This window comes from Triticum aestivum, chromosome 4D (assembly GCF_018294505.1).
Source record: "Triticum aestivum cultivar Chinese Spring chromosome 4D, IWGSC CS RefSeq v2.1, whole genome shotgun sequence".
Taxonomy (NCBI): Eukaryota; Viridiplantae; Streptophyta; class Magnoliopsida; order Poales; family Poaceae; genus Triticum; species Triticum aestivum.
The window spans coordinates 294,707,797-294,716,882 of NC_057805.1; the positions used below are offsets into that span (position 1 = coordinate 294,707,797).

The window sequence follows — 9,086 nt, forward strand, 5'->3', positions numbered from 1 at the left end:
AGAGCCATCAAAATAAGCACACAACACAAAGAAAACATAATCTGTCAAAACAGAACAGTCTGTAGCAATCTGACTTAGACGAAAACTTCTAGAACTCCAAAAATTCTGAAAAAATAGGACGACCTGAGCAATTTGTATATTAATCTTCTGCAAAAAGAATCAGGGCAAAAACACTTTTGATATAAAATGAGAATTGGTTTCGTTAGCGCAAAGTTTCTGTCTTTTTCAGCAAGATCAAACAACTATCACCCAAGAAGATCCTATCGGTTCTACTTGGCACAAATACTAATCTTTACCAAATAATAAAGCATATATTGCTTCTGCCCGCACACACGTTGTGACACTTTTGCAAAAAGGCCCTTCTCTTTTCTAGAAATTGTACCCGCAATCCCTCTTTAAGTAATATCTAAAAAATGATTCGATTTGACAAATTGACCCCTGGATTTATTAGAATTCAACCCGACCTCCTTTCCTCTATCTTATCCACACGCTCCCTCTCCAGCCGCGGCAGCGCAGGACTCACGCCTGGCCCTCGCCGACCCTCCGCCCCGCAGTGGTGCGCCCGAGCTTGGGCGCGCCGCCGCTGTGTCCGCGCTGGTCCTGGATCCTAGGCGCGGTCCTCCTCGACCTTCGATCCCCTCGCTTCAACGGCGGCGGCACCCCGTCCTTCCATTGATCGCCCGATTCCGGCCAACTCCGGCGCCTTCCTCGGGCTGCCGCTCACGGTAACGGATCCCCTCGCCGCCCCCTACCGATTCGCCCTGCAGCCAGCCTTCCTCGCCGCCCCGGCGAGCCCCTTGGCCACCGAGGAGATGAGTTGCACCGCCTGTGAGCACCCCTCCCGATTCATCTCTTTCCTCGCCAGCATCGGCCGCGCGAGCAGGAGCTCACCATCGGCCATGGATGCGGCCTAGAACTGCTGCCGCCCCTGCCCTGCCGTGCGCCGACGGCCATGGACTAGCCGCGCGAGTAGGAGCACGCCACGGCAGGCGCGCATGGATGCGGCCGAGAACTGCTGCCGCCCCTGAACTAAAGCCGCATGATGCTGCTGCCGCTGGGGCGTGCTGCTGCTCGCCTCTCCAGTCCGCCGGTGCCTCCCGCTCGGGTGGCGTCCCGGGCTGACGGTGAGGCACCGCATGCGTCCGAGCTGCTGCTTGCGTCGCCTCGCGACCGCTGCTGGACCCGAGGGAGCCGCCAGCTGCGCGCGTCCAGGGGAGCACCTGAGCAGCTCGCGTTCGAGCTGAGGGCTACGTGCGCGCGCGAGGGAGCAGCTACCCAGTGCAGCGGCATCAGCTAGCAACCTCTGAATTCAGTGTTGCAGAATTCTGGAGGCAACTACGTGTATATCCTGTTCATGAAAGCTTTCATTTGAAAGCTCATAAGGTCAATTTTGTTCCTTTTTCATTTTTGTTCTTTCATTTGAAAGCTCATATGGTCAATTTTGGAGGCAACTACATGTATATACTGTTGATGTTACATGTAAACAAATTATGGCAAGCAGCACAAGTTTCTTTGTTTGTAAATTAAGCAGTCTGGTAGATTTGGAAAGGAGGAACAGGGTACTGAACTTCTATATATCAGCATAAGGTACATCCCAATTAAGCAGATTTGTTTTTCTGTTCTAAACAGGGTACTGAACTTGATAATTTTACCTTTCTGTTCTAGATGTTTTCCTATGCCTTGAGGAGTTGCCGATGGATGATATGCAGAGGCTACCAAGTGGTAGCTCCAATCTTGCAATTGAAGGTCAGCAATGGGTGCTTCTCCTGGGACGGCTCACCTGAGATACCAACACTGAAGGATCTGAATTTTCAAGATCAGCAAGGCATGCGTGTTGCAGTCTATGGGATGATCGGCTCTGGAAAATCAAGTTTGCTCTTTTACAGTCTGTGGGATGACCGGCTCTCAGTGAGGTGCCAAAGCTATTAGGAGATGCCAAGACTTCCGGAACAATGGCATATGCCAGCCAGACAGTATGGATGCAGAGCGGCAAAAATTCAGGACAACATACTGTTTGACAAGGAGATGGAGAGTGAGAAGTATGGCAGGGTCCTTGTGTGGTGTTCGCTGAAGAAAGACTTGGAGATCAAAGTCATTTATGGTTGTGTGTGTTTCTATTGATGTGTTTGCCCTGTTTGTTCATTGCATATTCAGTTGTTCGAAAAAGGGGTGTCATTTGTGCCAGGTTAATCAACTAGGGAAAGTAACACTTGATCACAGGGTAATAAAGTTAGTAGGTGTATGTAAAGTTATGTAGCTTCGTCAAACATATGTGACGTTTTAGTTGTTGGTCAGTTATGTAGCTGCTCTCCAATGACCTTTTGAATTCAACATGTCATCAATCAAATATACAAGGAGGACACGTAACAAATCAGAAAGAAAGTAGCAAGTTGTTAAATCTGATTTGCTGCTTTCATTTTGTGGAACTCTATAGCTTGTGAAATATTCATGTGTTATATCTTGTACGCCTCTTGTGATTTTACCAATGGAGTTGGCTCTAGCTCTTGAAAAGATGGTGAATGAGAAGCTTCCCAACCTGCCCACTGTAAGTTTCTTCTTCATGCCTATTTACAAGGAAAATTACTTTAAAAGTATTTGTGTGTGTGTGTGTTTGGCCCACTGAATTCCTAATTATTTATCCGAACCAGTACATGCAAACGTCACACCATATCTAAAACATTCATCCCAAATTTAACAGGTAGCAACAAGGTGAAAAGATCCTTAGCTGAGCATCTTTGTTGAGCAACGGACATGAGGTAACGTGAGAAAAGAAAATTGGAAGGAAAAAGATATAATACTGGGGCTACAAAACCGTATTAGCAAAACCTGTTAACAGACGCTCTGTCTAGATGTATGTTATTTCTCTCTAAGTTAGTCAATGCTCGTCCACAGGCGCGTGGGGTATTAAGAGGAAATGGACTCTCTGGAGCTTTCTTACAGTGAGGACAGGATCCCCTCTTGCCCAAGGTTAAATTCCTCAACTATCTAGCCCCGTGATGCCAATGGTTCTCTTCCATTCTTCTCTTCAAAATCTGTCAGCAGCAAGCTCTGTCTAAATGTATGGTACTTATCTAAGGGGATGTCACAGTATTTTTATTTTAAATACCTGTTATTATAGGTCCCTTGAGTGCTTAGCTGAAATTTGCTGGTTTACTAGCTCTCTGAAAGGGTATCACTGTAGAGCAACTATAGCATGCAACTGCTATAATTGTATATATAGTTTGTATTTATCACTAAGATGGGTCATCAAGATGTTCTGCATCAAAGGTGTTGGCAGTGCTACAGTTGAAAAAATAAGATGACTTTGTGGTGTTACTACTGCCTGAGAAGTAGCAACCTCCCACAAAAGGTATAACAAAGTCGTTACTATGGCAGAAAAAGTAGTACAGTAAAGCATGTACCAGATATACTGGGAGAAAATGCCACGTGATAAAAGAACGACTTCAAATGAATGCATATGTCTTGAAATGAACTTTTTATCATGTTGTGGTTGATTACTGGAACCATACTTAATTTGTTATCTGTTAGGCAGAATATATGATATTGACAGGATTTTTTTTGATGTGATACAGGAAGCAGGTAAATTTCTTTTGTCAATTGTCATACAATATTCTAACCTCCCGCCTGGCAGTACCATCTACAATGATGTTTTCACCTAGCTTGATCTTCTGCATTGCATATACTTCCAGTTTTTAATATGTATCCTGTGTATACTGATTGTTTCCCTCTATTGTGTGTAAGCCGCATTTTCTAATCGATCCTATTTAGTGTCGCAATTCGGGGACTTATTGGAGATATCATCCTATTGCCTACTATCAACATTAGAAGTCAAAAATGAGTAGAAATGTGAGGGGTGGTGCAAGGAGTATCCCTTGCAGGCTGCCCCCACGTCAAGTTCGATGAGGTTGGAGTTTTAAAGTTTTAAACTTTCCATTGCTCCGGCGTGGCTTTGTGACATGTGTGCATCGTGTGATGGTCGAGCTCATCGCCTTGGATTGAGCAATGTTCACGCCCATTGCAATATGGACACCATGCCACCATCAACAATGAGGACAAGAATGAATAATACTTTCACCCCGTTGCAACACACGGGCCCTTTTGCTAGTTATAACATAAAAAACACAATTATAACAGTAGCATAATTGCGCTAACACTCAAGAACAGAAAGCAAAAAGCAAAAATAAATTTTATTTATTGAGTTGCCTCCCAACAAGCGCTATAGTTTTACGCCCCTAGCTAGGCATAAGATCTTATTCATGCTCACATGAAAGATAATTATTGAAACACAAAGAGAGCATCATGAAACATGTGACAAACACATTTAAGTCTAACATACTTCCTATGCATAGAAATCTTATAGGAAAACAAATTGTCAAGACAAGAAATATCTAGCATACGCAAAGGAGAGGAATAAAACATTGACAATCTCGACATAACAAAAGGAAATTTAATGACATGAAAATTTCTACCACCATATTTTCCTCTATCATATATAATTATATGTGGGATCATATTCAAATTCAACAATAGAGCTATCATATAAAATTTTCACTTTATGATCCACATGCATGCAAAGTTGACACTCTTCCAAAATAGTGGAATTATCATCAAATAAAGTCATGACCTCTCCAAACCCACTTTCATAAAAAATTTCATAAGATTGAACACTCTCCAAATATGTGGGATTATTTTTAGCTAAAGTTGACACTCTTCCAAACCCACTTTCAATATTATCGCAAACATATTCATCATGAGGCTTGAATAAATTTTCAAGATCATAAGAAACATCATCACCCCAATCATGATCATTGCAATAAGTAGCGGACATGACAAAACAAGCATCCCCAAGCTTGGGGTTTTGCATATTATTAGCACAATTGACATTAATAGAATTTATCGTAAAATTATTGCAATCATGCTTTTCATTCAAGGAGCTATCATTAATCACTTCATAAATTTCTTCATCACAATTTTCAGATTCACGAATCTCAAGCAAAACTTCATAAAGATAATCTACTTCACTCAAATCACTAGCAATTGGTTCATAATAATTGGATCTCTTAAAAAGATTAGCAAGTGGATGAGGATCCATATCAACAGATTTTTAACAAGCAAAGATGCAAGCAAATAGAAGGCACACGGTAACACAAGTAAACATGAGATCTGACGAGAAAACGGCGAACAAAAAGAGTGCGATAAAACGGAAATTTTTTGTGAAGTGGGGGAGAGGAAAACGAGAGGCAAATGGCAGATAATGTAAATTGCGAGGAGATGAGATTTGTGATTAGGAACCATGTATATGTTGAAGATCCTCCCCGACAACGGCGCCAGAAATTCCTTTTGATGTCGCTTGAAGCTACGTCGGTATTTCCCCAAAGAGGAAGGGATGATGCAGCACAACGGTGGTAGGTATTTCCCTCAGATATGAAACCAAGGTTATTGAACCAGTAGGAGAACCAAGCAACACAACGTAAACAGCCGCTGCACACAGATAACAAATCCTCGCAACCCGACGTGTTAAAGGGGTTGTCAATCCCTTCCGGGGTACGACGCCTCAAGATAGGCAAACGGACGTGAGATAAATTTGTAGTAAATTGGTAGATATATCGCAAATAAAATAAATAGAAATAAAACGCAGCAAGGTATTTTTTTATATTTTTGGATTAATAGATCTGAAAATAAATGCAAGAGAAAAGTAGATCGCAAAGGCAAATATATGAGAAAGAAGACCCGGGGGCCGTAGGTTTCACTAGTGGCTTCTCTCGAGAAAAATAGCAAACGATGGGTGAACAAATTACTGTTGGGTAATTGACAAAACTTCGAATAATTATGACGATATCCAGGCAATGATCATTATATAGGCATCACGTCCAAGATTAGTAGACCGACTCCTGCCTGCATCTACTACTATTACTCCACACATCGACCGCTATCCAGCATGCATTTAGTGTATTAAGTTCATGGAGAAATGGAGTAATGCAATAAGAACGATGACATGATGTAGACAATATCTATCTATATAGAGATAGACCCCATCGTTTTATCCTTAGTAGCAACGATACATACATGTCGTTGCCCTTTCTGTCACTGGGATCAAGCACCGTAAGATCGAACCCACTGCAAAGCACCTCTTCCCATTGCAAGATAAATAGATCAAGTTGGCCAAACAAAACCCAAATATCGGAGAAAAATATGAGGCTATAAGCAATACGCATAAAAGAGATCAAAGAAACTCAAATACTTTCATGGATATAAAAAGATAGATCTGATCATAAACTCAAGTTCACCGATCCCAACAAACACACCGCAAAAGAGTTACATCATATGGATCTCCAAGAGACCATTGTATTGAGAATCCAGTGAGAGAGAGAAAGCCATCTAGCTACTAACTACGGACCCGAAGGTCTACAAAGAACTCCTCATGCATCATCGGAGAGGCACCAATGGAGGTGGTGAACCCCATCCGAGATGGTGTCTAGATTGGATCTGGTGGTTCTGGACTCTGCGACGGCTGGATGAATATTTCGTCGACTCCCCTAGGGTTTCTGGAATATTGGGATATTTATAGCGCGAAGAGGTGGTCCGGGGGGCACCCGAGGTGGGCACAACGCACCAGGGCATGCCTGGGCCTCCTGGCGCACCCTGGTGGGTTGTGCCCCCTCGGGGCACCCCCAGGTGCAGCCAGGGCCCCGCGTGTTCCTTCTGGCCCATAAAAATTCTCCATAAAGTTTCGGGGCATTTGGACTCCGTCTGATATTGATTTTCTGCGATGTAAAAAACATGGAAAAAAACAGCAACTGGCACTTGGCACTATGTCAATAGGTTAGTACCAAAAAATGATATAAATGACTAGAAAATGATTATAAAATATTCAAGATTGATAATATAAAAGCATGGAACAATCAAAATTATAGAGACGTTGGAGACGTATCAGTGTGATCATTGGTCATTGCCATGAATGATGTCATAACTATGTGCTTTTCTATCAATTGCCCAATAGTAATTTGTTTACCCACCGTATGCTAAATTTTTGAGAGAGAAGCCTCTAGTGAAAACTATGGCCCCCCGAGTCTACTTTAGTCATATTATAAAAACTAAAAGTACCTTGCTGCAATTTTACTCTTTTTATTTTACTTTTCTTTTTATCTATCTATCACTATCCGAATTAATCCTTGCAAGTAATGAGTTCAAGGGGATCGACAACCCTCTTACCGCCTTGGGGTGCAAGTATTTGCTTTTGTGTGTGTAGGTTCTGAAGACAAGAATTTGCGTGGTTCTCCTATTGGTTAGATAACCTTGGTTCTCATCGAGGGAAATAATTATCTCTACTATACTACTCCACCTCCCCTCTTTGGGGAAAATGCCAACGCAGCTTACAAGTAGCAGAAAGAATTTCTGGCGTTGTTGCCAGGGAGACATCGCCAAATTCTTACCAGGTTCCCGCATACAAACTATCATCTACTTGCTCTAATTTTTATTCGACTTTTTTGATTTTGCCTTTTGATTTGCCTCCATTTTTCATCTCCCTCCACTTCTCTAAAAATTGAAGACACAAAAATATTTTACTTTGTTAGTTTGCTTGTTTGTTTGCTTGCTTGTCACTATGTCTCAACAGAACACTAAGTTGTGTGACTCTTCAAATACTAATAATAATGATTTTATTAGTACTCCAATTGCTCCTCCCGCCACTAGTGTGGAGTCGTACGATATTAATGCTGTATTGCTAAATCTTGTTATGAAAAAATAATTTTCTGGAAATCCTAATGAAGATTGCATCCCATCTTAGTAACTTCGTTGAATTATGTGATATGCAAAAGAAAAAAAAGATGTGGATAATGATATTATTAATTTGAAATTATTTCCTTTCTCGCTAAGAGATCGTGCTAAAGCTTGGTTTTCATCCTTGCCTCAAATAGTATTGATTCATGGGATAAGTGTAAGGATGCTTTTATTGCCAAGTATTTTGCTCCCGCTAAGATTATTTCTCTTAGAAATCAAATTACGAACTTTAAGCAACTTGAGCATGAACATGTTGCACAATCTTGGGAAAGAATGAAATTAATGATTAGAAATTGTCCCACTCATGGTTTAAGCTTATGGATGATAATACAAAACTTTTATGCGGGACTAAACTTGTGTCGAGAAATCTTCTAGACTCTGCTGTAGGTGGTACTTTTATGGAAATCACATTGGGAGAAGCTACAAAACTACTTGATAATATAATGACAAATTATTCTCAATGGCACACCGAACGAGCTCCAACTGGTAAGAAGGTAAACTCTGTCGAAGAAATTGCTACTCTGAGTGATAAAATGGATGCTCTTATGAAAATGCTTGCTAGTAAAAATTCTCATGTTGATCCCAATGATGTGCCACTATCTACTTATATTGAGAAAAATAATGAGGCTATTGATGTGAATTTTGTCTCTAGAAATAATTCAACAACAATGCTTATAGAGGTAATTTCAATCCTAGACCGTATCCTGGTAATTCCTCTAATAATTATGGTAATTCCTATGGAAATTCTTACAATAATAATAATAATAGGATACCTACTGATCTTGAGAACCACATTAAATAATTTATAGTCCTCAAAAGATTTTCAATGCTATGGTAGAAGAAAAACTACATAAAGTTGATGATATGGCTAGAAACATGGATAGAATTGCTCATGATTCGGACACTCTTAAAATTAATTTTTTGCCACCTAAGTATGATATTAATGAGTCAATAAACACTGGTACAACGAGCTGCTATACAAACAATTTTTAACCCCTTTTCGCGGTGGGGTTTTAAACCATCGCCTTGCCTGTGTGTGATGGGGGGGTCCTTCCCACACGACCCAAAAACCGTCGGGGACAGGGAGCCATGATGCAGACATGTTGCCAAATCTAATCGTATGCGATGCAGCAACATATCGCACACACCACATTCTAGCACATGTGTGGGATTGGTGATCAAACGTTTCTAATTAGACAGTGAAACCAAATGGTGTTTCATATTGGACCATTTGCGAAATAGTACCTAAGGCACACGGGCCATCATCGGAACTGTGTGTGATATGTGCCCCATCACACACGAGTATT

General features: G+C 41.3%; 1 long non-coding RNA gene across 2 annotated transcripts; it reads left to right on the forward strand.

The window, feature by feature from the left end:
• Positions 1–478: 478 nt before the first annotated feature.
• LOC123097518 (uncharacterized) lies at positions 479–4,034 on the forward strand. 2 transcript variants are annotated; one of them, XR_006447353.1, is made up of 4 exons: positions 481–1,587; positions 1,666–2,545; positions 2,699–2,756; positions 2,893–4,032. It is a non-coding gene; the product is annotated as an uncharacterized lncRNA (long non-coding RNA). The 2 variants fall into 2 exon arrangements; XR_006447352.1 differs by having other exon boundaries at positions 479–1,587; positions 1,666–2,756; positions 2,893–4,034.
• The last annotated feature ends 5,052 nt before the right edge of the window (positions 4,035–9,086 follow it).